The 27,509-nt window shown below is 38.2% G+C and overlaps 1 protein-coding gene across 1 annotated transcript in view; it reads left to right on the forward strand.

Annotated features, from left to right (window-relative positions):
- Positions 1 to 10,919: 10,919 nt before the first annotated feature.
- Positions 10,920 to 27,509, forward strand: part of LOC130927445 (NALCN channel auxiliary factor 1) — a 241,351-nt gene continuing 224,761 nt past the window's right edge. Inside the window, exon 1 of the mRNA XM_057853272.1 lies at positions 10,920 to 11,023. The gene's annotated coding sequence lies outside the window, so the exon portion shown is untranslated. The remainder of the gene's footprint in view (positions 11,024 to 27,509) is intronic.

Genomic DNA, 27,509 nt, shown 5'->3' on the forward strand with positions numbered 1-27,509 from the left:
TGTGTATCATCTTTTCTGTTGTTGTTGTGTGTTTTCCACCCACGATCGGACACTTAGAGCCAGTTGTATGGTTGTTTGAACAATGTGCTAATGCTAGCGAACGCATGCTGTTTGTGTCATTGCTGTAATAGCACCTAATTATCGTTTATTTACGTTGATGCGAACCTGTTTGGTATCGAGGATGAACTTGATTCAGCAAATTATTCAGACGTCCAGCATCGTCATTTGGGAGTTTAGCTCGCTGTATAGCCAGGACCGAGCCGTAGCGTCCTGGTGCGGACTGCAGATTCGCATTTCGTTGTTCATGCACTGTACTCTTATTCTGCATGTTGTTCTCTATTGTATTTTTATATTAAATAGCCTTTCAAGATGACATGTCTGTTCTATGTGTTGGATTTTATCAAGTAAATTTACCCCCCAAAATGCGACTTATACTCCGGTGCGACTTATTTATGTTTTTTTTTCTCTTCGTTGGGCATTTTTTGGCTGGTGCGACTTATACTCAGATGCGACTTGTAGTCCGAAAAATACGCGAATTGTTTTTATTAATTTCTTATAAGATAAAACAAATTTGATGTTGGCAATGACAGCCAATAAATTAAGTGTGGCTTATGCTCAATTTAGTCCTAAATAAAAACACACAACATAACGTAATGTAAAGCAATGCTGTATAATGAAACATAACGTAAGCATAACATAAAATGACACATACACTTTTATAATGACATAATAAACTTTGCCTTCCTTCCTTTATTTCCAAAAACCTGTCAGTGTAACGAAAATATACAATGGAAGATGCAAGGGCTGCAGCTATCAATTATTTTAGTCGATTAATCTATCACTTAGTTAGTTCGAATAATCAAGTAATCGGATTAGGAACATTTAACGGTTTGCAGAATCAATTTTAGGAGATGTAAAACATAGGCTTGCTAAAATTGCACTTACAAAAGACCATTAAATTCAAATAAAAAATAAAAGTGTTTCGTCAAACTATGCAGAATTGCATGTTCATTTAAAAATAAATTTTAAAAAAAATTAAAACAAAAAAACAGCGCTTAAAATTAATAAACGAGGGATTAAGTACAACAACAAAACAATGGGCTAACTCGCATACCAAAAGCCTAAATGCTATAAAATCCTTTTTTTTTTTTTTTTTTGGGTTACAATTCTCATAATAAATCATTCAAATACATATTCCCTCTCAAAAAACACCTAAATATACCTATAAACTAAATTATAAATGCATAAACAAACATATTAACTCACATAAAAACATAACTTCTGTTGGTTTTAAAAGGAAGCAGCTGGATCCAGCCATGTTAAATGAGTCATTTTATATTCACTGTTACCACTAGAGGGCTGTGGATCCTCCCAAATCAATAAAACTAAATCCAAACAATTTGAAAACGAACCATTAAAAAACCACTCTTATTAAATGAATACTCGAAGCACCAAATTTGATTCAAAGCTCTTTTCTAATCGAATTGCTCAAATTAATTGATTAATCGTTGTAGCACTAAAAGATGTCTTTGAAGTGCTAACTAAAACTAGCATCACCATATTTATTGTTGAAAACAGGCCCGGATCTAGGTTTACCCACCAGAGTGGGCACTAAGAAATCTTGAGGGGGCACCCCCAATGCAGGCTTTTTTTTACCCTCTGCATTTCTCCGGGCTCCGGACCGGCACACTGGCTTGTGTCCCATTGAGGCTGCATTAACTTTTGGGGGGTTTATTTGGTTTTTTGTTTGTTTTTGTTTTTTTTCATTCATCTATCTACTTATTCTCGCAGTCGGCGTGATGTCACAATGACATCATCTAGCATAGCAACGTGTCGCCATTTTGAGATGGGGGCACGCACAGGTAAACATCCGTAGACAAACGTCTGAAATTCATATATTTCAGCTGTGTTTTGCGTCTTTTTTTCGTAAAAACGTCTGAAACATGACTTATTATTATCACGAGTCACTGCCGACCGACGCGAGGAGGCGATACAACTTAAAATTAGCGTGTATTGGCCTGCAAATCTGCCCATACAAAGTCGCAGCTGATAGCTGGATAAACGATCCAAAGGACTTGCCTGCAGTGGAGTTCGGAAACATCTACAACTACCTCATAAAGTCACCCAGTAAGTTGACCTTTATCAATTACGTGGAATATGTACTGTGCAAAACTAAGAAAACTGGTAGTATATGCGGAGTGATTATTTCTGCCGTAACTGGTAATTCGCCTCCAAGCGTTATTTAGCAGTGAACACGTCACGGCAAAATAACCAATTCCCACCTGGCCAATAATATACCGATTGACCGATCAGAGCAGTTCACGGCAAAAGAAAAATAACGCTTTGCGAGTTGTCGGTTACAGTAATAATAACCACTGCCTTGTATATTGAATCCTAGCAGCTAATTGGGGAGAAAAAAAAAATCGATTAAAGTTTACTCACCAGTAATAAAATGTCGGCTGCAAACGTAAATGTGCCTGGATTTAGGTTCCCACTGGCGAGAATGGTCCACGGAAGTCTTCTTTTACTGTTCCTCGATTGATTGCTTTCAGGCATTTGCTTGTCCTTTTCTTCTCACCAGTGGCGCCTCCAGAAATTTTTCATAGGGGTGGTCAGATGGGGCCACTTAAAATCTTGGGGTGGCCAAAACTAAAAGCCATAATTTCAGTTTTTCATTATATTATTGCAGTAAAAAGGTCAGGGGAAAACTAACAGAAAGACTTAAGGACACGGCTACTGATATACTTTGGTGTATTGTGTAATATTTGATGTTACTAATGATTTAATGTGCATAGTCCATAACTGTCCAGTCAACATTTTGAGTTCCACAACAATTCTTTTTTATTGTGTTATGTACGTATATATTAGGCATAAGGTGTACATTTAACTAGGGTTGTCAAACGATTAATTTTTTTAATCGAGGTAATCACAGCTTTAAAATAATTAATCGTAATTAATCGCAATTCAAACCACCCGTAAAATATGCCATATTTTTCTGTAAAGTATTGTTGGAATGGAAAAATAAGACAAGACGGATATATATATTCAACATACTGTACATAAGTACTGTATTTGTTTATTACAACAGTAAATCCACAAGATGGCATTAACTTTATTAACATTATTTCTGTAAAAGGGATCCATGGATAGAAAGACTTACAATTCTTAAAGGATAAATGTGAGTTTGTATATGGTGACTAAATATTGCCATCTAGTGTATTTATTGAGCTTTCAGTAAAAGATACTGTAGCAACTTAACCGTTCTGCCCAAATGCATGATGGGAAGTGTTAAGTAAAAGATCGACTCCTGTCATTCTTCCCCATGTCGCTTCCCACAATATTTATAGTTGCTGTGGGAGAGACGACAAAGCTTTTGCCAATTAAAAGCACGGCCCCAATGAATGCTTGTACTGTATATACTCCACTCTGCCTCTTATCTCTGTATATAAGTAAAACGGCGCCATTGTAGGCTGTTTGCGGCAATGGGTGAATGAGTCGTACCGCGAACGCGTTAATTGCGATAAATATTTTCACGTGATTCATTTTAAAAAATTAATTACCGCCCATTAATGTGATAAATTTGACATCCCTACATTTAACAAAACAAAATAAATGCATTAATTTGGGAAGAAATGCATAACTGATGCTACAACAATCTAACGATATACTGGCAAGCGGGATGGCCAGTGGGGTGGCCAACCAATTTATAGGGATGGCCGTGGCCAGCCCAGGCGACGCTTTGTTGTGGCTGGTGACGTCATTAATGCCCGGATGTCCGACAGCGAGAATGTGTCTGGAGGAGAGAGAGGAAGCGCGCGGATAACAAACGAGGTTGGAAAAACAGCTTGTTTTGGTGATTGCTTGTTTGGCGTAGGTGCGGCCAACAATAACCGTTAATCCTGCAAAAAAAAAGTAGGTGAGACCAACTCTCCGTGCGTTCTCTATATCCAGTGCAACGCTACAATAGATATTCCCGACATTTTGATTGGGTGGGCACGACTCACGTCTGGGTGGGCCGTGCCCACTCCGGCCCCCCCATACATCCGGCCTCGGTTGAAAACAATCAATATTCACACACAAACATTGCAGGAACATTCATAGAAAAGAAAAAAAAAATTATATCAGCAATGCCATATTGGGGCCCCTTCTTCTACAGTACTACGCTACAGTATGTTACTGTCACTGTATACCTCGATTCAAAGTGCCACACTCAGATTTAAAAAAAAAGAAAAGAAAATGACACATACACTGAGTGAAAATACAAAATATATTTCACAATCTTCTAATTCAAAAACCTGTTAGTGTGATGATAATACACAAAAGAAGACACAGTAAAAGTGCTAACAAAACTCAGCATCACCATATTTAATTTGGAAAACAATAAATATTAACACAAACGTCCCAGGAATATTCATAGACAAAAAAAAAAAAAAAAATAGAGCAAGAAGCTATTTCAACAATGCCATATTGAGGCTTTGAGGCAAAAAGCACGTTTATTTCATATTTCACGCGGTATTTTATGCTCCTGAATGAAATGGACCGCTTGGATGTGTGTTGAAGCGATCGATATAAAGTGGAGCAAATAAGTATTTAGTCAACCACCAATTGTGCAAGTTCTCCTACTTGAAAAGATTGGAGAGGCCTGTAATTGTCAACATAGGTAAACCTCAACCATGAGAGACAGAATGTGGAAAAAAAAACAGAAAATCACATTGTTTGATTTTTAAAGTATTTATTTCCAAATTAGAGTGGAAAATAAGTATTTGGTCACCTACAAACAAGCAAGATTTCTGGCTGTCAAAAGAGGTCTAACTTCTTCTAACGAGGTTAACGAGGCTCCACTCGTTACCTGTATTTATGTCTCTCTCGGCCCTCTTCGTGAGCCCGCGGAGAGAGCACTATCATCGGTTGAGGCTCAGGCAGCCACGCGCTCCGACGTCAGCCGCTTTGTCCATTGAGAATGCATCATTTTTGACGTTCAACGACAGGCCAATATTTGCTCGCCGCCGGGGGCTGGCCGATCGGTGAAGGCTATCATCCCTGCCGCCGTGTTTGATATGTGTCGGGGTAGTTTTGTGTGATTTTTTGTTTTCTAAAGGTGAGGAAGAGACTTGGAAGAGCTGGTCGGTTCCGGTTAGCATGTAGCATAGGTCTCAGACTCCTTTGTTTACACTCTTTCCTTGTCTCTGAGTCCCCGCAGGGAAATGACCAGAGCCGACTTACTCTGGTGGCATAAAGTACAGTTCGGGAGGCTTAAGAAGTCAGCACTTTTGACCATTATGCAGTAATTTAGCCCTGTCGTACTAAATAAATGCATTTTTAATATTTCATATTCCATTTAGCACAAGACTGTTATTTTTCATGACCATACAATTTATTTACCAATCGGAAAAAATACTTGGATAAATAGAATATCCAGTAAAAATATTGAAGTAGAGAGATAAAAATTTCGAAAAATCATTTCTCGTCATCTGCGCTGAGCCAAATTATTGTATATAGTCGAACCGTCTCAAAATATGATTTTAATTCACATAATAATGCTATTTAAGATTTTTTTTCATGGTATCAGAGGCACTTTAATCTTCCGTTTCACATATATTTTTCTCGATTAAATTATTTTAATTTATTTGATTCATTATTGACTTTGCATGTTTATAATTTAGGTCTGCTTTTTTAAATATTGACCATGAGAAATGTCTTGTGCGAGAGCCAGGCTAATTTTATATTAATATTTAATACTACCCTACTATTGTGATGGATTCAATGCTGAAAAACAATAGAGCAATCAACTCCAGCACCTCCGCAACCCTCGTGAGGAAAAGCGGCATGGAAAATGAATGAATGAATGAATGAAAAGTTTAAAAGGTAAAAAATACGTATAGTGATATTTTTTGTCCAGGTCGTCAAGTCAAAACTTGAATCCCACTGAAAGTGTTGCAGTTGTTTTTACAAAGTCATATCCATAGGCAAAACTGCTGTTCATATATCACAGGGAGGCCTTGCTTCTAGGACAGGGTCACCGTCATTAAAGCAAGTCAGCGCCCTGCGCAGTTTGAGCAGCCTCCCCGCCTCCAAAAAGTGGAACAGCAAGGACATAATGTAATGACAAGATACGGCAGAAAATCTTTTTTATTGCGATTGGAGCATTGTGGAGACCTTTGGAAAGATAGGCTAACTGTTGGAATTTGAGTTAGGTCAAGATACTCTGCGCTTAATAGCAAATGCACCCAATTTAAAGGAAAAGTTATGTCCCTCCGTGAAGGTCAGCACGGATATTAGCAGAGTGGGTACAAGCAAAAGGGTACAATTTGCACTTCAAAAGTCAATTTTTCAAAGTGAGTTTTTGCATGATCACTAGTCTGTTTTTATGCTTGATACAATTTTTTAGGAGCAAAGAGAAAAGTAGATTTTGAGTTAGTGTTTTTTTAACCTCTTCCACTGTAAGTGAGGAAAAAACAGAACCTCAACATGGGTCATCAGTCTGCTCGACTTCTAACATATTGATGATTTGGCCCGGTTGTGCGGTTGCCATGGTACCCGCGACTGAATATGAAAAACAGTATTTACTGGAGCGCAAAGTCACACGCCAAGCACTAGTCCGCTGAAAGCACACTTTGCTTAAAAGCAAAAAATGAAAAATGCTTTCTACGAAGGTGAGCCCCTTGCTTGACATTACTTTGACGTAAATCCTTACCTTGGTTTTCGCTTTGTATTTGCTGGCCTGTTAGTATTCATGAATTCATCACTGCTTTTCATTCATTCATACAAGAGTAGCCTTTTTTTCCCTGGCATTTCATGACAAAATGATATATGTACATAAAGGGAACCTCTGACTTAAAGACTTGTAGGCTCTAATAAGCCACAATTGTTCTCTTCTACTAAAATATGTTATTAGAAACATATAAAATATTGCCATTGATTTAAAGATCTATTATATTTTAGAATTGGCCGATCGATCGGGTCCGATCACGTAATTTTCAAAGTATCGGAATCGGCAAAAAAATATCGGACATGCCTTTTTTGAATATATATATATATATATACATATATATATTCCGTATGTGTTACACTCTTCCAGAGTCTTTAGTTTAAGCTTAAGGTAGGGTTATCAAATTTATCGCGTTAATGGCGAGAATTAATATCTTTTACATTTATCACATTACAATATTTAGCGTAGTTAACGCATGCGCTGCACGACCCACTCATGCATTGACGCGTTCAATCTATAATGGCGCTGTTTTACCCATACAGTATATGAAGCTAAAAGGCAGCGTAAACTGAGTAGAGAGAATTTTGGCAGCCTTTGGAGCATTTTTTTTAAATGGCTAAAGCCTTACAATCCCTCTCCCAACGATTAGAACAGCAATGTGGGGAGGAAAGGTAGTAGTTGATTTTTATTTTAACACCCTATGTTTTTTCCCAACGCAGAGAAGATATATCAATTGGTACCACGACGCACAGTCATGGTTGCACTTCCCATCATGCATTTGGGCAAAAGTTAAATGGCTTCAGTATCATTTACTGAAAGCTCAACAAATACACTAGATGGCAATATTTAGTCACAATATGCAAAGTCACATTTATCCTTTAAGAATTACAAGTCTTTCTATCCGTGGATCCCTCTCACAGAAAGAATGTTAATAATGTAAATGCCATCTTGAGGATTTATTGTCATAATAAACAAATACAGTACTTGTGTACTGTATGTTGAATGTATATATTCGTCCGAGTTTTATTCATTTTTTTTCTTAATGTATTGCCAAAATGTATATGATTGGGAAAAATTATCGGGAATGATTGGAATTGAATCGGGAGCCAAAAAAATCAATCAGATCGGAAAATATCGGGATCGGCAGATACTCAAACTAAAACGATCGGGATCGGATCGGGAGCAAAAAAACATGATCGAAACAACCCTATTATATTTAGTATGTGGCCGAAAACACAGACAAGGCTGAAAAAGCAGTTTCTGCTCTTGCACCCCTCTTTCCAATAAACTGCTGTATTTTAAAGTGCGTACGACAGGAGAAAAAAAGTCTTAAAATAGGATTATTATGTGAATTAGAATCATATTTTGAGACAATTCGACTATATACAACAATTTAGCAAAGCGCAGATGACGAGAAATTAGTCTTTTAATCTGGCGGTTAGCCACGCCTACCATTATAGGCTAGAGCGTCCCCAACAGGTGGATAAACGTCAGCGGAGTCACGATTTCATCTGATTTAGTATGCAGCCCATTGAGGGGGAATTATTCACAACGAGGAGCATGCGACGAAGAGAGCCACAAAATGTCATTGTTTCAGTCTTTCTACTCCAATATTTTTACAGGATATTCTTTTTATCCAAGTATTTTTCCTCAATAGCTAAATAAATGGATTGAGAAGGACCAGTCAGCCCATTGAGGGGGAATTATTCAGAATGAGGAAAACGTGACGAAGAGAGCTTCAAAATGTCATTGTTTCAGTCTCTATTCTCCAATATTTTTACAGGATATTATTTTTATCCAAATATTTTTACCCAATAGCTAAATAAATGGCATTGTCATGACAAATAACAGTCTTGTGCTAAATGAAAAATTTAAAATTTAAATTTAAAAAGCATTTATTCAAGACGACATGGCAAAATTACTCCATAATGGTCAAAACTGTCGACTTCACCTTTACTGTCGCACCTCCCGAACGTTATTTTATGCCACCTAAATTGGGCTTATGTCATTTCCCGTCCCCGGATTCGGAGAATGTAAACAATCCAAGAGGCGTGCAAGAGGCGTGACAGCTAGCTCACATGCAAACCTGAACAAAGTGATGTTTCAAAGTCTTCGAAGCGGAAAATAACACATAACTAGCCCGGATCATTTCACATGACGACTGGGTTGTCGATTGTCTTTGCCAATCGGCAAACCACCTGGCGGAGAGCAATTTACAGCTCGTTCCCCTGGTACTACGAACAGAAGAGCTTGCCGGGGGAGCAGCTGGATAATGACCGCTGAACAAACCGGCTGACGTTGGAGGAGTGTGTAGCTGCCAAATAGTCAACACGAATATGGCAAAATAATGCTTTACTACACAGTGAAGTCGTAAACAGCCAGAAAGAGTCATAAGCGAGCGGCTACAGTTGTTGTGCAGCTAACATGTGCAGCTAATGTGTATGAGGAGAGCTTTTTACTAGGGCTGTCAAACGATTAAATTTTTTAATCGAGTTAATTACAGCTTAAAAATTAATTAATCGTAATTAATCGCAATTAAGCGCAATTCAAACCATCTATAAAATATGCCATATTTTTCTGTAAATTATATTTATATTCTGTAAAATAAATTGTTGGAATGGAAAGATAAGACACAAGATGGATATATACATTCAACATACGGTATATAAGGACTGTAGTGGGCATTTCACTCTACTGTCATTTAAATCTGTCTATGCTGTCCTCACTCCGAAGCGTCTACTTTTTCCAAAGCTTGACAGCTAGTGAACGACGCCTTAATAATTAGACTTCTTCGTTTTTCATCTGATTTATTAATAAAATGGCCTCAAACCATTGTCCTCTTTAGACCGTCGTAAAACTACAAAATAAAAGTACACAAGCATTGCATTAGCAACAACGTTAGCTTAGCACGCTATACAGGTTCACTAAACATAAACAAAAAGCGTCTCATACAAACAATATAACATTTTGCTTACCAACATAATATGTACATTCTTTACAACATCCATACTTACGGACAAATCTTGTCCAAGGATCATATAAGCACAACATTATCAGCCCGAGACGTCGTGCAGCCATAATGAACTGGCAAGAAAACAATAAACCATTTTCGCAAAGCGACCACAAGAGTTCGCTGTTGGACAGCACAAAAAGCCTTGCTGTACAACTTACCAAAAGGCAGAAGACTTTCTGAGCGGGACATGTGCGTTAATTGCGTCAAATATTTTAACGTGATTAATAAAAAAAAAATTAATTACCGCGCGTTAACGCGATAATTTTGACAGCCCTTTTTTTTACATGCCCATCCATGATCAAACGTAAGTAGTCCTTTATTTAAAGAAAGTTTGTAGTGTTTACTTTGTAATCGCTGTATTCGCCGCCATTTTTAACTCAAAGTTGCAATTTCTGATCGGTCGGAAAATTTGACAGAATACCGGGCACAGGAAGAGGGGAATAGGCCGAGTATAGTGCTCTCCCGGCGGGGGGATGTGCGACAAGCCGCCGGTTGTCGGACGAGGGGACAAGGAGCATGTCACAAAATGCAAGCCACCTCTGTATTGAAATGATCCCAGTAATTGACATAATACAAAACACGATGTTTACTCACTTTCACGTAAGTCCCATTGTCCTAGTAGGGCTTGTTTTGGCCAGTATCCACCGGTGAATGGGAACCTTTTGAAACCCCAAAAAGGCGCACACACCTCTCCCTCCTACACCAAGATTTTTCTGCAGCCGTTTGGCTGGCGTGATGCGAAAAATAAACGCATTAATCTGCACAATCAGCTGAATCCTTAGTCCTTCTCATTCAACAGTACGGCTGTATAGTGAAGAGGACTCTTTCCTCCATACACGTCACAGCGCCCTCTTTCTTAACCCTAGACTGTTGCCGGAAGTCACTCATTTTCATGGCACGGGATTAAAAAAACTAAATAATTATAGCGATCGCTTCCACACACATCCAAGCGGTCAATTTCATTCAGGAGCATAAAATACCGCGTGTATTATGAAATTAACATGCTTTTTCGTGTCACAGGCACTTTAACGGACGCACGCACAACGTTGGATGTGAATAGAATGCTACCGGCCGCCAGGGGGCAGTGCCTTCCTGTAAGAACGTTACTCCTACTAATAGGGGGAGAGTGAGTAGTTGGTTAGAGAGATACTGTAGTTCGTTGCACCTTGTCTTCAAGTTGTCCAGCAGAAGGTTCAAGTGTTGTTAATTGGAAAAGTCCCTAGTGTTTAGCAGAAGGTTCAAGTGTTGTTAATTGGAAAAGTCCCTAGTGTTTTGCTAAGTCCCGTGTCTGTCTATTAAAGGTGAGTACACGAACCCTCTTGTACTGTTCAGAGTTTATTGTTGTTGTTTTTGAAGTGTTACTAGTTAGCGCCGTGCGCTATGCTAATTAGCGACTTCGCTAACATGTAGGCTTACTAGTTCCATGTCAAGTTGTGCTTTGTTTGGTGGTGCACAAAAGTTACTCCCAATGCAGAACGTTTAAAACCAGGTTTAAGTACAGCGGTAACACTACAAACATGTGAAATAGTACAGAAATTTGTGAAAACAAAGTATATTGGTTAAAAGAAATCTTATTTCTAAAGACACTTTGTTTGTTTCCAGAAAGTGTGGAAATTATTCCACCAGTGTACATTTTATTGTATTCTTTAGAGAAATAAGTACTGCCTTTGAAACAGCTAAGGTTTTTGCACCTTCTTGTTCTAAAGCAGTGCTTCTCAATTATTTTCTGTCACGCTCCCCCAAGGAAGACGTAAATGTTTCGCGCCCCCCCAAACTCTCTGCCGCCACTGTAAATAGTATCATTTGTCTATAAAATTACTATTATAAATACGCATCTGCCTAACATTGTGTCCTTTTTTTCTAATAAAGAAAAAAAGTAACATAGATCAACTTACAATAAAGTATAACTTTATTAACATTGTTTTGTTTGTAACAGAGAAGACTTGACGTGCATCAATTTGCCTGAATTAAAAAAAAAAAAAAAATCACATCCAAACTAAAAAATACACTCAAGGTACATTTTTGACCATTTGATACAGAAAAATAAAATGTAATAAAATCAGTAAATAATACCAAATTGAAATTGATTAGAAACATTCACTCATGAGGACAATGTGCCAAAAAATTTGACCGAAAAAACAAATCTGAATAAAAGGGGGAAAAAAGTGTCCTTGGACAGGACAGTTTTTATTTTTGCTGCTCACAGTATTTACCTCCTTTGCAATGGTGTGGAGTTATTTTGCAATTAGCATGCTAACAATGCTTACTGGCTTACTGATATAACACTGACAAAGCAGGACGATTGTTGGCAATATTTGGCACGTTTTCACTGAAAAAATCAAGCGGCATAACAATGAGATTGGGGTCTAATGTCTTTAAGTGGCGTCTTAATTGATTTGGCTTCTTGCTGTCTGCTATAATTATTTTTAGACACAGTAAACAGTGGTCTTTCATCATCACCCACTGTATTAAAAGTCAAAGCTAAAAGGCAAACGGCACGAAAAAAGCGCATTCACGGCGGCCGAGGTAGAACCGTAGGTGAGGGCAGTCGTCGTGACGATCCCAAGCCGAAAATGGCACTTCTCGGGCGGCGACGTGAGAACCGGACAAGACAGTGGGTCGCTGCGTGAGTGAGTCCGGTCGGAAAACGGCTCTCGAAAACGGCGGTGGCACACTGCTCTTCATATCTGTTGTCTGTGTGTGCTGAGTGCTCTTCCTTAGTTCAAAAATACTGCGCGCACTCTGAAAATGAGAGCGCCACTGCCACCTACTGAGTGGATGTGCAAGTACACTTTATTCCAGTACGGCAAAAAAAAAAAAAAAAAAAAAAAAAAAAACATGTTCCCCGAGGTCACATGCGCCCCCCCTGGCATTGCTCTGCGCCCCCCTATTTGAGAAGTACTGTTCTAAAGGCATGTTGAGAAATAAGTACTGCCTTTAAAATGATTCATGTTTTTCCACTTTATTGGAGGAAAAAAAAAGTACAATAATAATAAAAAGCAGTTTAAGGGCAGCTTTTTGTTGAATGGGCATGTTTCCATTGTTCCTGTTGAATCATTAGGATATTTTAAATAAATAATGCCCATAAATATGTTTGGCTAGTTTATTAATTAGTAATGTATGATGCATTGATAATCGTGATAATCGTGATCATCGTCAATACCGTGATCATTGTTCAATAATCAAATTGTAGCACCCTGAATCGGAATCGAATCGAACCGTGGGGTGCCCAAGATGGCACACCCCTAATTTGTAGACCTACCGTCCACATAGGTGGACGTTAGAATTTGGGTCATGCCGGCCTCAATATTAGCATTTGGTATACAAGTGTGGCCTACTGGACTCAAAATTTTATTTATGTGGATGCCAGGTCTTCATGGGGTTAAGAATTATTTTTCTAATTTGCAAAAATATGTGGGCATCAGGTGTCAATTATGATATACTGTATATTTTTAAATTATTAGCAATCATTTATGTATTTTCGATGAATCCATAGTTGAAGAAATGAATACAATGTTAATAAAAACAAATTCAAATGAATAAAAACACACTGGTTATCGCCATCAATAACACACTCAATAACACACTAGATTTTTTTTTTCTCCTTTTATTTCTTAGCATTTAACTCTTTGCTTGGGATTGACGGCACTAGATATCCAAAAAATTTTGACTGGGAGGGGTCGAATTAATGTACTTAAAGTGCATGTGACACGAAAAAGCATGTTTATTTCATAATACACGCGGTATTTTATGCTCCCGAATGAAATGGACCGCTTGGATGTGTGTGGAAGCGATCGCTATATTTATTTATTTTTTTGAATCCCGCGCCATGAAAATGGGTGACTTCCGGCCACAGTCTCGAGTTGAGAAAGAGTGCGCTGTGATGTATACGGAGGAAGGAGTCCTCTTCACTATACAGCCGTACTTTTGTATGAGAAGGACTAAGGATTCAGCTGATTTTGCGGATTAATACGTTTAGTTTTTCGCATCACGCCAGCCAAAAGGGTGTAGAAAAATCTTGCTGTACGAGGGAGAGGCGTGTGCGCCTTTTTGGGGTTTCAAAAGGTTCCCATTCACCGGTGGATATTGGCCAAAACAAGCCCTACTACTGTGGGACCATTGGACTTACGAGGAAGTGAGTAAACATCTTGTTTTGTATTATGTCAAATACGAATACAGCGATTAAAGTAAACACTACAAACTTCTTTAAATAAAGGACTACTTACGTTTGATCATTGATAGGCATGTAAAAAGCTCTCCTCATGCACATTAGCTGCACGTTAGCTGCACAACAACTGCAGCCGCCGTCCTCCGGGGAACGAGCTGTAAATTGCTCTCCGCCGGGCGATTTGCCGATCTGCGAAGACAATCGACAACCCAGTTGTCATGTCAAATAATCCGGGCTACTGATGTGTGATTTTCCGCTTCGAAGACTTTGAAACATCACTAGGTTCGGGTTAGCATGTCAGCTAGCTGTCACGCCTCTTGGTTTGTTTACATTCTCCGAAGCCAGGGAAGGGAAATTACATATGTCCGATTTAGGTGTCATAAAATATCGTTCAGGAGGTGCGACAGTAAAGGTGAAGTTGACAGTTTTGACCATTATGGAGTAATTTTGCCATGTCGTCCTGAATAAGTGCATTTTTATTATTTCATATTCCATTTAGCACAAGACTGTTATTTGTCATGACCATGCCATTTATTTAGCAGTTGGGGAAAATACTTGGATAAAAAGAACATCCTGTAAAAATATTGAAGTAAAGACACAGAAACAATGACATCTTGCAGATCTCTTCGGCGCGTTTTCCTCGTTGTGATTAGTTCCCCCTCGACGGGCTGACTGGTCCTTCTCAAGCCATTTATTTAGCTATTGGGGAAAATACTTGGATAAAAAGAATATCCTGTAAAAATATTGGAGTAGAGAGACTGAAACAATGACATTTTGCGTCTCTCTTCATCGCGTTTTCCTCGTTCTGAATCATTCCCCCTCAATGGGCTGTATAGACCCTACCCACGTGACGTCACAACTCCACTCTCCTGAATGGTACCGCCCAATTGTCCGTCAAAACATAGTGTTAACCTGTTACGGCTACTACATTCCTCCTATTTACGGCGTGTTTTTCTGCTCCTTAACATTAATAATCAAAATGGTGAAGGCGTGTGTGGCTGTTGGTTGCACTAACAGAGAAGATGGAAGGAGAGACTTGAAGTTTTACCGTATTCCGAGGGATCCAAAGAGGAGAGCGAAATGGACGGCTGCAATTCGACGTGAAAACTGGGCACCAAAAAATCACCACAGACCATGTAGTAGTCATTTTATATCCGGTAAGATGCATTTAAGATATACTTAGAGGGTTTTGGGCTGACAAATAACCACAATTAAGATCATTGCTAGGCTAATCGCCGACAACATACACGTATGTATGTAGTGAGAGTGCTATCGCTAAACCATATAAACATTAAAAGCCTTGACTCCATTGACAAACGACATGAAATACATTAGACTTGACAGTGGATGTTAGCAACAACAAAAGATTTTGAATTGAAAATTTCGTAACTCACCTTTCCAAGCACAAGATAGATTCCTGCCGAATTTTCGTGGACGAGGACCTGTTTCACCCAACCAGCAACGAAGTATTTATAAGCCTCCAAGCTCTTGAAGTTTTTCAAATTTTCGTGAGAATAGGCTGATTTTGTGTGGACAAGATAATTGTAAATATCAGCGTAGCAGATGTCAGGCAGACAGGGCGAAGACAGTGGGTCGAAAAACATCGATTTGGGCATCAAATATGGATCTGGCGACTGTATAGAACGAAGCTTTTCCACATAACGCTTTTTATGCAACACATCCAGTGAGTTTACGGCATCAGAAAGCACCAGGTCTTCCATGAAATGCATTTTAAATTCCTCGATCAATTGAAACCTATGCTAATACAGAGACAAAATGACGGACAAGTGGGCGGAACCATACAGCGAGCACGTGGTTTTGTGACGTCGGTGGGTAGGGTCTATAGTAAAACCGATGAGCCCAGTCTCCCGCTGACGTCATCCACCTGTTGGGGACGCTTGAGCCCTATAATGGTAGGCGTGGCTAACCGGCAGATTAAAAGACTAATTTCTCGTCATCTGCGCTTTGCTAAATTGTTGTATATAGTCGAATTTGTCCCAAAATATGATTCTAATTCACATAATAATGCTATTTAAGACTTTTTTTCTCCTGTCGTATGCTCTTTAAGGTTGCGGATTCATCTTCTGCACTGTTGACCATGTCGAAGTCATTCAGGGCAACACTGTCAACGGTGGTTAACAAAACAGGAAAACATAAAAAACAAAAATGTATGGTACTTTGGTAAAACAAATTTACTGTAGATTTTTTTTAAAAATTGAAAATCCTGTTAGAGTATAAGCAATGAAGACTAAGATTTACGGCCCGACATCCGATAGCTGTGCCAATGGAGTCCCGTGACCCTGTAGTAAGTCAGCATCGTCGCAATTGCTCAGGGATCCTGATGATTTAAACGCAGGGCTTCCAACCACCGAACGGGAATAAATCACCGCCTCCCCATTTTTATCTGCGCGCTCAGCTCTCGGTTCTCTCTTCCCGACCCTTTCTAAGTCTGTCACATGCAGGCAGAAAGGCACAGAGTCGCTTCCCCACCGTTCACCCCGGAGGCCCACACTGAAGCGCTTAATGAAAAGGTACTTTACACAGGCGGCCCTTCAGCTGGGAGATACAGCTTTAAATGTCACCGTTAATGGTGGGAATTAGCAGAGAGCGGCAGGTAGTGTGTCAGCCTGCGGACACGTACATGCTGATGCCGGCGTACGATACCCGACTTATTGCTTATTTGTCCTACGTTGGCTATTCAACAGCAGATGATTTATACGCCACTCGTGCGCCTCAACAGCAGCCGTGACACCGAAGTAACCTCAAAATAGGGCCGCTGAAGCATGCCTCATCAGATAAACTCAGAGTTTATCGTTCAGTCAAGTTGGAGTTGCTCAATTTAAACCAGGATTGATGCACCTGCATTACTTAATACTCAGGTGTCAAACTCGCAACCTGGAGGCCAGAGGCTGAAAATTTTGGCAATTTTGAGGTAAAAAATGTCTCTAAACTAGTGGTTTTTAAACTTGCTAAAGGTACAGAACCCCAAAAGTTTCACACGTGCAATCCCTGAATCCTTGTATCCTGCGACTAATAGTCCAGTGCGGCTTATTTGTTAATTTATTTGGGTTAATAGACAACACTTTATTTGACAGCGGCGTCATAACACTTCCATAAGACCGTCATAATTATGACATGACACTATCATGGGCTTAAATGAATGCTTATAACAGATGTCATTAAGTGTCATCTGGCAAATTATGTCACTAACTCCATTTATGTCCAGCTCGGATCTTTTACATCCATTCAAAGTGAGATAATTTGCCAGATGACACAAAATGACATAAGCATTCAAGAGTGCTCATGTCAGTGTCATGTCATAATTATGATGGTGTTTTGACAGTCTTATTGCGCCACCGTCAAATAAAGCGTTACTAAATACTAATGGTGTAACGTTACATGTAATAGTATTGAACCGTTTCGGTACATGGTGCTCGATTCGGAACGGACGTGAACCGAACAAGTTTCTGACGTAATATAACCCTTACTTTTCGAGGCTGTGAGTCGATCGGGTTACAGTTTCTTTGTGTAGATTATATTTACTCCGTTTTCTCTACTGTAATAAGGACCAGCACGGTAGGACAGTATAAACCAGAAACGTCAACGGCTTGACAACGTGGCCGCCGCGAGAACGCAGTGAAACGCGGGCGTTAGAGTCAGTCAGCCAATACACACCAGTTGCAGTGCGGCTGCGTGTTAGATGCGTCCCAGAAGCGGCTCAATGCGACGCACGCGAAAAGAACGGCAGAGTTTATTATTTGACGCGAGACGCGGCCCTCCTACGTCAATACTACTACCGGTAGCTAGGATCGGTCCGGAAGTCACTCGTGTAAAAATACGGTGGATCTGGTCGATTTTCTAATATGCAATCGTAACCTACTTTTTGAGTCCATCAGATCTCTTGAGTGGTAGATCGGGGCACAGTCGTCTTTGTTGATTTACTGCTGTGTTCTCTGCTATAATAAACCCCAACACGGCACCGTGTTCACTACAAAACCCTCCTACCACAACAAAACAAGTAGGAACTAATATTCACACAGGAACTACAGTTATACAACATAAAATGTACAATATAAATGAATACTACATCACATTTGTAAAATATAAACACATAATAAAATAAATAATAGCCCATTTAAATAAAATAAATTGAAATGAACTAAAACACCTGTAAAAAAAATAATAAGAATAATACACACATCCTGCTTACACAATTACATTTATTAATTTCTGTGTGGCGCTTTAACTTGGAATCCACCAATAAAGTTTTTGAAAACCGTTGATAAGGGGGAAAAAAAGTTTCACTGAGGCATTTCATTTGTAAAATACATGTTAAAATCTTTGTCATTGGGATTCTTTTTCTCTTTAGCACAGGACTTCTTTTTTCTTCTTTCTTTCAGAAAGAAAGCTGACCAATATGCGGGGTCTGAAAGGCAAATTATTGTTGGATTATCTTTAAATACCCGCTACTTTTTGAGCAGAATTTTAGCCTTGTATAGGCTAATGTTCCTCTTGTTGAAAGCACAAAAGTGTGTAATAAACAACTAGCACATATATATTTTGCATTTTGTTTTCTTACTGTACCGAAAATGAACCGAACCGTGACCTCAAAACCTAGGTACGTACCGAACCGAGATTTTTGTGTACCATTACACCCCTACTAAATACCAACACTAGCAATTAGTTAAATAACTGGAACAGTAACTGAAGGAATAATTAGCAAAGAACATGAATTTTGATTGGTATTTACATCTGTAGTGTTGCAATGCATGCTAGGAGGCATGTTGGACAAAGCACATAACAAATGCGAGTCAACCTTCCACTGAGCAAACCAATTTATCCTCCCAACAAATAGAGGACAAATTGAAAGAAATGGAATAAAGCCTGTAAAGCCAAAACAATCCTAAACCTAATTTAAAACACACTTCGCCTAGATTTGGTAGCATACGGAAATGGTTGCCTTGCGTGTCTTAACCTTCCCCAAACCTCTTCGACTTGCTCACCTAACCCCTGGGATTTCAGCAAACCCATGTTAAGAACCACAGCTTTAAATGATTAATCGACTTTCAAAATAGTTGTCGTTTAATCATAGCGGTCCGAGTGAAACCGCTATTGGCGACACTAGACGTCCAATCCATTTTGAACGTTCTAATAGATTGGACGTCGACTGGTGTCAGATCCAGCCAATTAGTTACACGAGTGCTCTATAAAAGGTTAACATTTTTATAGGGTGTTACTGTATTGGCCCGAATATAAGACAATGTTTTTTGCATTGAAATAAGACTGAAAAAATGGGGGTCGTCTTATATTCGCGGTCTAGACGTTATACCCATTCACGACGCTAGATGGCGCCAGATATCATTGAAGCGATGTTCTGTCATGACAGATCTCAGCTACTCTCAAGTTTAACCAGTTTGCATTATTTTATTGCAGTGTTTTTCCTTATTCAGATTTGTTTCAAGACTACAGTTACAGTTAGACTTCACTTTAATGGTTAATGCAGTTATTGCAATTTTGTTTTATCACTATAGATTGGTTTATTTACATTTCGAAAACCAGAAGCCATTCATTTACGAATGTGATTGCACTTTAGTTTACATATTTAAATGTTCAGATAATAAGATTTGAATGAGGCAAAATATTATGCTTTTTCTCTCAAATATATTGTTATAATCATTTGTTTCAGATGTACTGTAATTATTTTCTGTATAAAAATTAATTTGGTGTTCAAAAAGTCTGTTTTCAAACTTGAGTCTTGAAAAAGAGAGGGTCGTCTTATAGTCAGGGCCGTCTTTTATTCAGGCCAGTTTGGTAGATCCAACTCATTCAGTGCCATTAACGGGGATAAACGTCCAATCCATTTTAACTGTTAAAGCCTGCAGCCCTCATTCACAAATTGAGGTGGCCGTAGCCAATGAGCTGCTTTTCTAGCAGGAACCTCGCTTGTGTTAAGTACCATTTTGAGAATAGTAACGGGCAATTATCCCGAACTAAAATAGCCCAAAACTCTTAACATTATACATGCAAACAATCAACATGTTGGCAATTTCATCGGGTGCACGTGAAATGACTCAGTGAACTCTACTCTCTCCCCGCAGGGTGCTTGTTCCTGTATAACCGCCCTCCCCCCAGTAGCTCATTTCGTATGCAAGGTGTTGTGTTTGTTAGCCCGCGCTGCGCTTTATCTACAGTATCCCATCACATAGAGCGGCCGACCTCAGATGACTTTGCAGACACGCTTTGCGGTTGACCGCTCGCGAGCCCGCCTCCCCCATCGACCCTCGTTCTGCTGTGTCTTTCCACTGAACTTCTACAATCTGGCACACAATTCAAAGTCTCGTCAATTAGCTGGAAATATTACATAATTTTAAGGGGAATACACAGACTGGCGATTGAGACAAAATAGAGTATTGATTTCCGGTAGTAAGGGGTGTGTTCAGTAGAGCTGCCATGATTAATCGACAAATCGACAACTAATGGATTATCAGGTGAATCAACAACTGTTTTGATAGTGGATGAAACGTTTAGAATTGAACAATTTTTTAATTTTTTTTTTAGCATCTAAACAGTAAGTGTTATTTTTTTAAATTCTGTATTACATATTTATGTATATACATATATGTGTGTGTGTGTATATATATATATATATATATATATATATATATATATATATATATATATATGTATATATATATTAGAGCTGTCCCGACTAGTCGACGTTGTCGACATCATCGATGACGTAAATGCGTCGACGGGCAAAACATACCGTCGACGGGTAATGACGGGTTATAAAAAAAATACATGCGGATAAAGTTTAGAATGGCAGGCGTTCGTGCTACAAGCGGTTGTTACTGGCACCCCCAAGGGGGCCGCTGTTATTTCAATGTGACCGGCGTTGTCAGATTGAGCAAAGAGGAAGAAAGTGGGGGAGCTAGAGAGAGGGAGCGAGATCGGCGAGTTGGAAAAGTGTGCGGGTCGCGCCGAGTTGAGTGGCTTCATCCCCCACGTTTTTGTTTTGGTCAATAAAAGTATCCTTAAAGAGCCATCCGACGCCTCTCGGTGTTTTTATGCACGCCGCCGCCTTCCCGAGGAGGAAATCGGATGAAACCAGACGAACCGACGACAACGAGCCAAGTGAATCGCCGGTGAGGAGTTGAAAACACCGCCAATTTCCAAAAAGGGCAGAGATGGTTACATGTGAAAGCGGCATAAAGCCAAAAAAGCGGAGCAGAAGAACCAGAGCCTGGAATTATTTCAAGGGAAGTATGGAGGGTGCCACTGTGTGTACTCTTTGGTAAACTGAGCTCGCATAAGCGTACCACGGTAGCACGTCGGCTATAAACGAACGCTTGAAGCGCCGTCACCCAAGTATAATTTTCGAAGACAACAAGAAACAACAAGCTAGCGGATTGTAAGTCCATACAACTCTCTAACGATATTTTAAATGGAAGTTGCCTTTATGTGCGTCGTATCAACGTGCATTTTTATTTAATAAAATAATTAATATAATTATATATTTTTTTAAATTATTATTTGTTAGGATCATGGAAGCTCCCACTTTGGGAAAATATATACATATATCCTGTGTATATATATATAATATAAAAAATATATATGGAAACACCACTGGTCTGCTTACTGTAATCCATGACTGCACTAATGTTAGTTATTTAATATTATAAAGTTTTACATATAGTAGTATACTATAAAATTAATACTAGTATATACTTAATTTTTGTTACTGTGGGTATGTGTGCCTTTCATTCAAAATAATTGTGGTGATATTTCAGTGTGCCCTCTGTGTTATCTTCAAGTTAAAACAAACAAAAGTTGAACAGTTTTTCCCCTCCCCAAAAAATGCGGAATGCACACCGGAAAGAGCATCTGAACTCACACAAAGTATTCTGAAAATGATTGTCCGGGACATTGCAATTCATTTTAACATTGAGAACAATATAGACAATGACATTCCGCAAAAAAAGTAAGAATTGTTTTGACTCCTGTTAAAAAGGTGAAGTCACAGTGTTTCCGTTTACATTTTTTTTGCACCAGTTTATGCCAGCAGCATTTGACCTCATTGTTTGTGATTTATTATTGATATTTATGTTATTTATTTGTACGTTAATAAAGAATTTAGGTGTTCCAAAATGTTTTTTGAATTAATAAGCTTTAACAAAAATTTCATTATTAAATTAGTAAAAAAAAAAAAAAAAATTTTTTTTAGATTAGTCGACTAATCGTAAAAATAGTCTGCTGACTAATCGGTAGGACGGTAGGAATAATAATATTTATATATTCTATTTTTAAAAAATATTTCTAAATATAAAACATTTTGAATAATTTTAAATACAGCACCTTTTTTATGAATAATAAAACAAAATAAGGGAAATGTATATTTTATTTCATTATTATTATTATTCTTCAGGGAGAATGGATTTTCTTCTTTAAAGTACTATTATTATTAATTCATATATTTTTAATTTAATAAAACAAAAATGAGAAAAATAGTTTTATTTTTTTGAGTAAAGAAATCTAAAACCCAAACCTAATTAAAAAAAAAAAGTTTCCCCCTTTTGTATTTCTACTTTTTTTTTTAATTGATAAAGGAAAATGGGGGGAAAAGGTAAATATTATTTTATTTTTATTATTATTGTTATTTTTCAAATTTAATTTAAAAAATAAGAGTCTTGAACTTTAATTTTGTTTTTATCTCAAAATCTTATCTTAGATCTTGGTTTTACTTAAATATAAAAACAAAATGCTGTGTAGTGCTTGATGAAGGTAGATCTTTGTAACGAATTAAAATAATATACTTGCAAACATCTACTTTTTTTGGAAAAATCATACAGGTACATAATACTTAAAATCCAAAAATTATTTTCTGCTTCCATTGCACATTTCCAACTCAAACCCAGAGTAACAGAATAGTAAATAATTTAATATATTTACACGTCGATTCATCGCAAAATAATCAATGAATAACCAACTATTAATTATTGATTGAACCGTATGTCAGTCAAAAAAAATAATTCTTACAAGTGATAAATGCAGGGTTGAAAGATTCCATGCACATGTTTGTCTGGGACAAAAACAAGCTTGTTGAATTAATGCGATTAAAAAAAAGGGCAATGCAATGGAAAATTGATCAGCTCTTTAAGAGAAAGGTAATAGTTGAAGTAGTTATATTTTATTTTCTCTGACTGGTAGGTTCAGAACATCAACTTAATCCTATGATGCCTGAACCCAGAAATAATGAACAGAAAATTCAGATTTTTTTTTCAAAATTGAAAGCTTTATTTAGTCCTTAAATGTAATTTAAAAAAAAGAACATTTTTTAAAATTAATTTGTATATGGCGGAAAACACTCAGGTGACTTGAAGTTCCGCTCTGAGACCCCCAATTTGGCCAAGTTTCAAAGTTGTCCGATATGCATGTGTGATACATCATTGGAAAGCTTAAAATCTAAATTTTCTGGGGGAAGAAAAATTTTGAACAGGAGGGCGTTTAAAAAAAACAAACTTTTTTTAAACAGCAAAACCCTATCTGGAGGTGAGAGCATGCGAGAGCAGAAATACAGATGCCATGACTTTAACGAGCTACTATCGCCTACTTACCTTGTTTCGATCCAAAAACTCCATGCAGCATGTATCATCGAGTGTCAAGACACAGATGTGAATGGCCACAGCTGGATTTTTTCGGGATTTTATGGGTGAAACGTGCTAATATAACAATGCGGAAATCGCAGACGTCAAGGAGTAACCTTTTAAACATTTATTTTCAAATTTTCTTTGTTTGGATCGATTATTTATCATCTGAAATATTGGGGAAAATGCGACAGTAACGAAAAAAATCCAATTAAGTGATAGTTATGAAGTATATATCCGTGACTTTTTTACAGACGCCACTTTTTTCATGGTGATGTAATTTGTTTAAAACTTTAAAATTGGCGAGTAAATAGTTTTTTAAAGTGTTTTTTTTTTTTTTTTTTTTTTTTTACGAAATATTTGACATCAATTAATGATTCTAAGCTAAAAAATGACAGACATTTTAAATAATAAATATAATTACTTACCTTCTTTTTATGGCTGGGTTGACACAAAAGCGGTTGCGCAAGATCTGTAAGCAGGGGTTATCAGGATAAAACAGACAAATTAAAAATAGTTCGAGGACTTAACGCGCCATGAGTCTGCTATGGCAGCGTAAAGACATATTGTTCTATCAGACACCACCGTTATTTTGGCTTAAAATACAGCAGTTTATTTTATAGAGTGGTGCGAGAGCAGGAACTGCTTTTTCAACCTTGTCTGTGTTTTCCGCCATATACAGGGTGTTCCAAAATGGTTGACCCCAATCAAAATGCCCATATCTCGGACACTACTTGATGGATCTTAATTAAACTAAATACACTTTATATTGAAGGTCATAAGTTTTATTGGTTAAATTTACATAGAAAAAAACAAATATTTGTTGGTTCTATGACAGATTTTCATAAATGTTCAATATGAGCGCCGCCTCTGACTCTGCACACGTCGAGTCGGTATTCGAGCTCGTGGCAAACTTGCTGTAGCATGTCTTCGTTAACAGTTTCCAGTGCAGCTGTAATTCTCAGTTTCAGTTCTTCAATATTAGCTGGAAGAGGAGGTACGAAAACTCGTCCTTTCACATAACCCCAGAGGAAAAAATCACACTGAGAAAGGTTGGGAATGCCTTTTCTTTTGAAGTGAACGGCATTTCTTAACCTGGAAAGATAGAAATGCCAAACGTTACACACAAAAACTTGAAACGTTTCTACACAAGCTGTAAAAATTTGAGGTCATTCCAACGAAAATTGTCGAAATTATTGGCCTACAAAATGGGATCAAACATTTTGGATCACCCTGTATATTGTATATGTTGTCTAATTTGTATTGAAGGAGATAGAACCTTTTCTCGTAGGCACCGTCTGTTTGCATTATTCAAATGTTTGTATTTCGTTGTTTGTATTTATGTTGTATTTCAAATGTTTATATTACTCTAACACACCCAATATAAAATAAATAGCACTTATACCATAGTTTAAGGAAAACAAGCAGAATATAGGTCATAAGAGTTACATGACGCCTTCTTATAAGGGAAAGCCCAACGTGTGCGTCATGCAACTGAATGAGCAAGATTGACGCTGACATCTTCAAGCCCACGTCTGCACTACCAACTCTCGCAATCAGTTCTCCTGGAAAGTCCAGAACAAATGGCAGGATGCCCTTTCCCAACACAAGGAACACCGGAGAATGTCCGATATCCAACTGATAACACGACTGACAAGACTCCATGAGCCCCTTTGATAATGAAGTGGCAAAAGCCACAACCCTCGTTGTTCTGACAACAGTAACTCTCGAATCCTCCTGTCCAATCCAGAAACAGACAACAATCCTAAACAATTCCTAAACACACCCTTCGTCCTGCCCAAGGCCTGCCCAACGAGAGCCTTCAAAAGACATTCCTTCAGTATCAGTGCAGTTCTCATGGTTAAACAAATATTACTAAAGTCAGATTGAACACAATAGGGTTTTAAACATTTTTTTTTTTTTTTTTACTGCAATGAGGTCCAGAAATGCTTGTCTCTGCAGTTTGGACTTATTTTTGTTCATTTACCTATGTGAGGCTACTTATTTTCTTATGAGATAAAATGTTTTTGTTATCTTCAAAATATATTCCATTTCACTGTGTATAATGTAAGTCATTTGTTCTTGTTGATGTATGTTACTTTAAAATACAGTTTTGAATGAAAATCACTTTCTCATTTATGCCTTGTTACAGTAAACCCGCAATGCAGTAGCCTATTGCATATGTAATACCTTTTGTCTGTTTGTTTTTTTGTATTTCTGTGGTTTTAGGAGGTATGATCCCCACTAATTTTTTTTTTTTTTTTTTTTAATTAAAAAAATGAGATCTGGCTCCGTAGCAACGTTTTTGTCAGGGAGTTCCGGCAAGAAATTATAGCCACTGTCACCCCTGGATAAATATCTTATTTAATTTTGCCACTCCAAGTCAATCATACAATCTAGAGAAAGAAGTAGAAGACCACGGTAAATAGCTTTGTGATGACCCTGGTCAGCAGTGCTAATAATAAGAAAGGTTCCACAACTCAGCGGTGCGCCCATCCAAAGTGAAAAAAGCGGCTGGTGACTGGCGAGAGTGGTGACGGCTTGGCCTTCCTCCAGCCTCATCCGGGGCACAATCTGGAGAGTCACTGCATGTTTATTCTAGCAAACATGCCACCCCTTAAGCAGGAGAAAAGACAGCATCTCACTATTGGATATGGTTCATTTTTTAAGACTTCAGCCCTTCAAAGGCTTCCTTATATTTATGCATGTCTTTTGACTTCCCCGCTGGATGCAGGTGCACTTTTCACCAGGAGGTGCTTTTTCTCTGTCAGTGCAGATTAGCGGGAGGTAAAAATTCAGTTAGGCTAATCTCGCTGCTTTGCATGAATAAATAGTTCATATGGGTTCACCTACTCGCTTGTCTCCAATGAGCTCACATGGTGTGAGAAATTAGAATTCATAACAGCAAGTATGTTAGGGTTACTTGTTCGCATATAGCCTGATTATGAAAGGGTTGATTGGATGGAAATATGGACATTGTTGAATTTCTTTGAAATGGACGTAAGGTGCACCATAGGGGGAGAAAACTCAATTTGGCTGTGTTTCAGGACGTGGCGCGTCAGTCTCAGTCATGGAGTTATCGTAAAGCCGTCCGTCTGCTGTTTACACTTGGGCTAAAGCTGATGTTACTGAGGTCTGTCCTCGTGTGAGAGGCAAAACTTTTAAAAGGGAACAAATGAGAAAAGTTCATTTTCTGTCTCACTGGCTTGCATTGACTGGCATCAATAATTTCGCAGTTAAATTATTTGTATTATTATGGATAGTACAGTGGTACCTCTACATACGAAGTGAATTCGTTCCAGGACCTTGTTCGTAGGTCGAAACGGTCGTATGTTGAGCAGGATTTTTCTATAAGAATACATTATACTGTATTTCCATTAATTTGTTCCACAGCCCGAAACCTACACTAAATCCTTGATAAAGTGGGGCAAATAAGTATTTAGTCACCACCAATTGTGCAAGTTCTCCTACTTGAAAAGATTAGAGAGGCCTGTAATTGTCAACATGGGTAAACCTCAACCATGAGAGACAGAATGTGGAAAAAAAAAACTGAAAATCACATTGTTTGATTTTTAAAGAATTTATTTCCAAATTAGAGTGGAAAATAAGTATTTGGTCACCTACAAACAACAAATGTTTCTGTCTGTCAAAGAGGTCTAACTTCTTCTAATGAGGTCTAACGATACTCCACTCCTTATCTGTATTAATGGCATCTGTTTAACTTATTATCGGTGTAAACGACACCTGTCCACACCTCAGTCAGTCACACTCCAAACTCAACTATGGCCAAGACCAAAGAGCTGTCGAAGGACACCAGAGACAAAATTGTAGACCTACACCAGGCTGGGAAGACTGAATCTGCAATAGATAAAATGCTTGGTGTAAAGAAATCAACTGTGGGAGCAATTATTAGAAAATGGAAGACATACAAGACCACTGATAATCTCCCTAGATCTGGGGCTCCATGCAAGATCT

This window comes from Corythoichthys intestinalis, chromosome 12 (genome assembly GCF_030265065.1).
Source record: "Corythoichthys intestinalis isolate RoL2023-P3 chromosome 12, ASM3026506v1, whole genome shotgun sequence".
NCBI lineage: Eukaryota > Metazoa > Chordata > Actinopteri > Syngnathiformes > Syngnathidae > Corythoichthys > Corythoichthys intestinalis.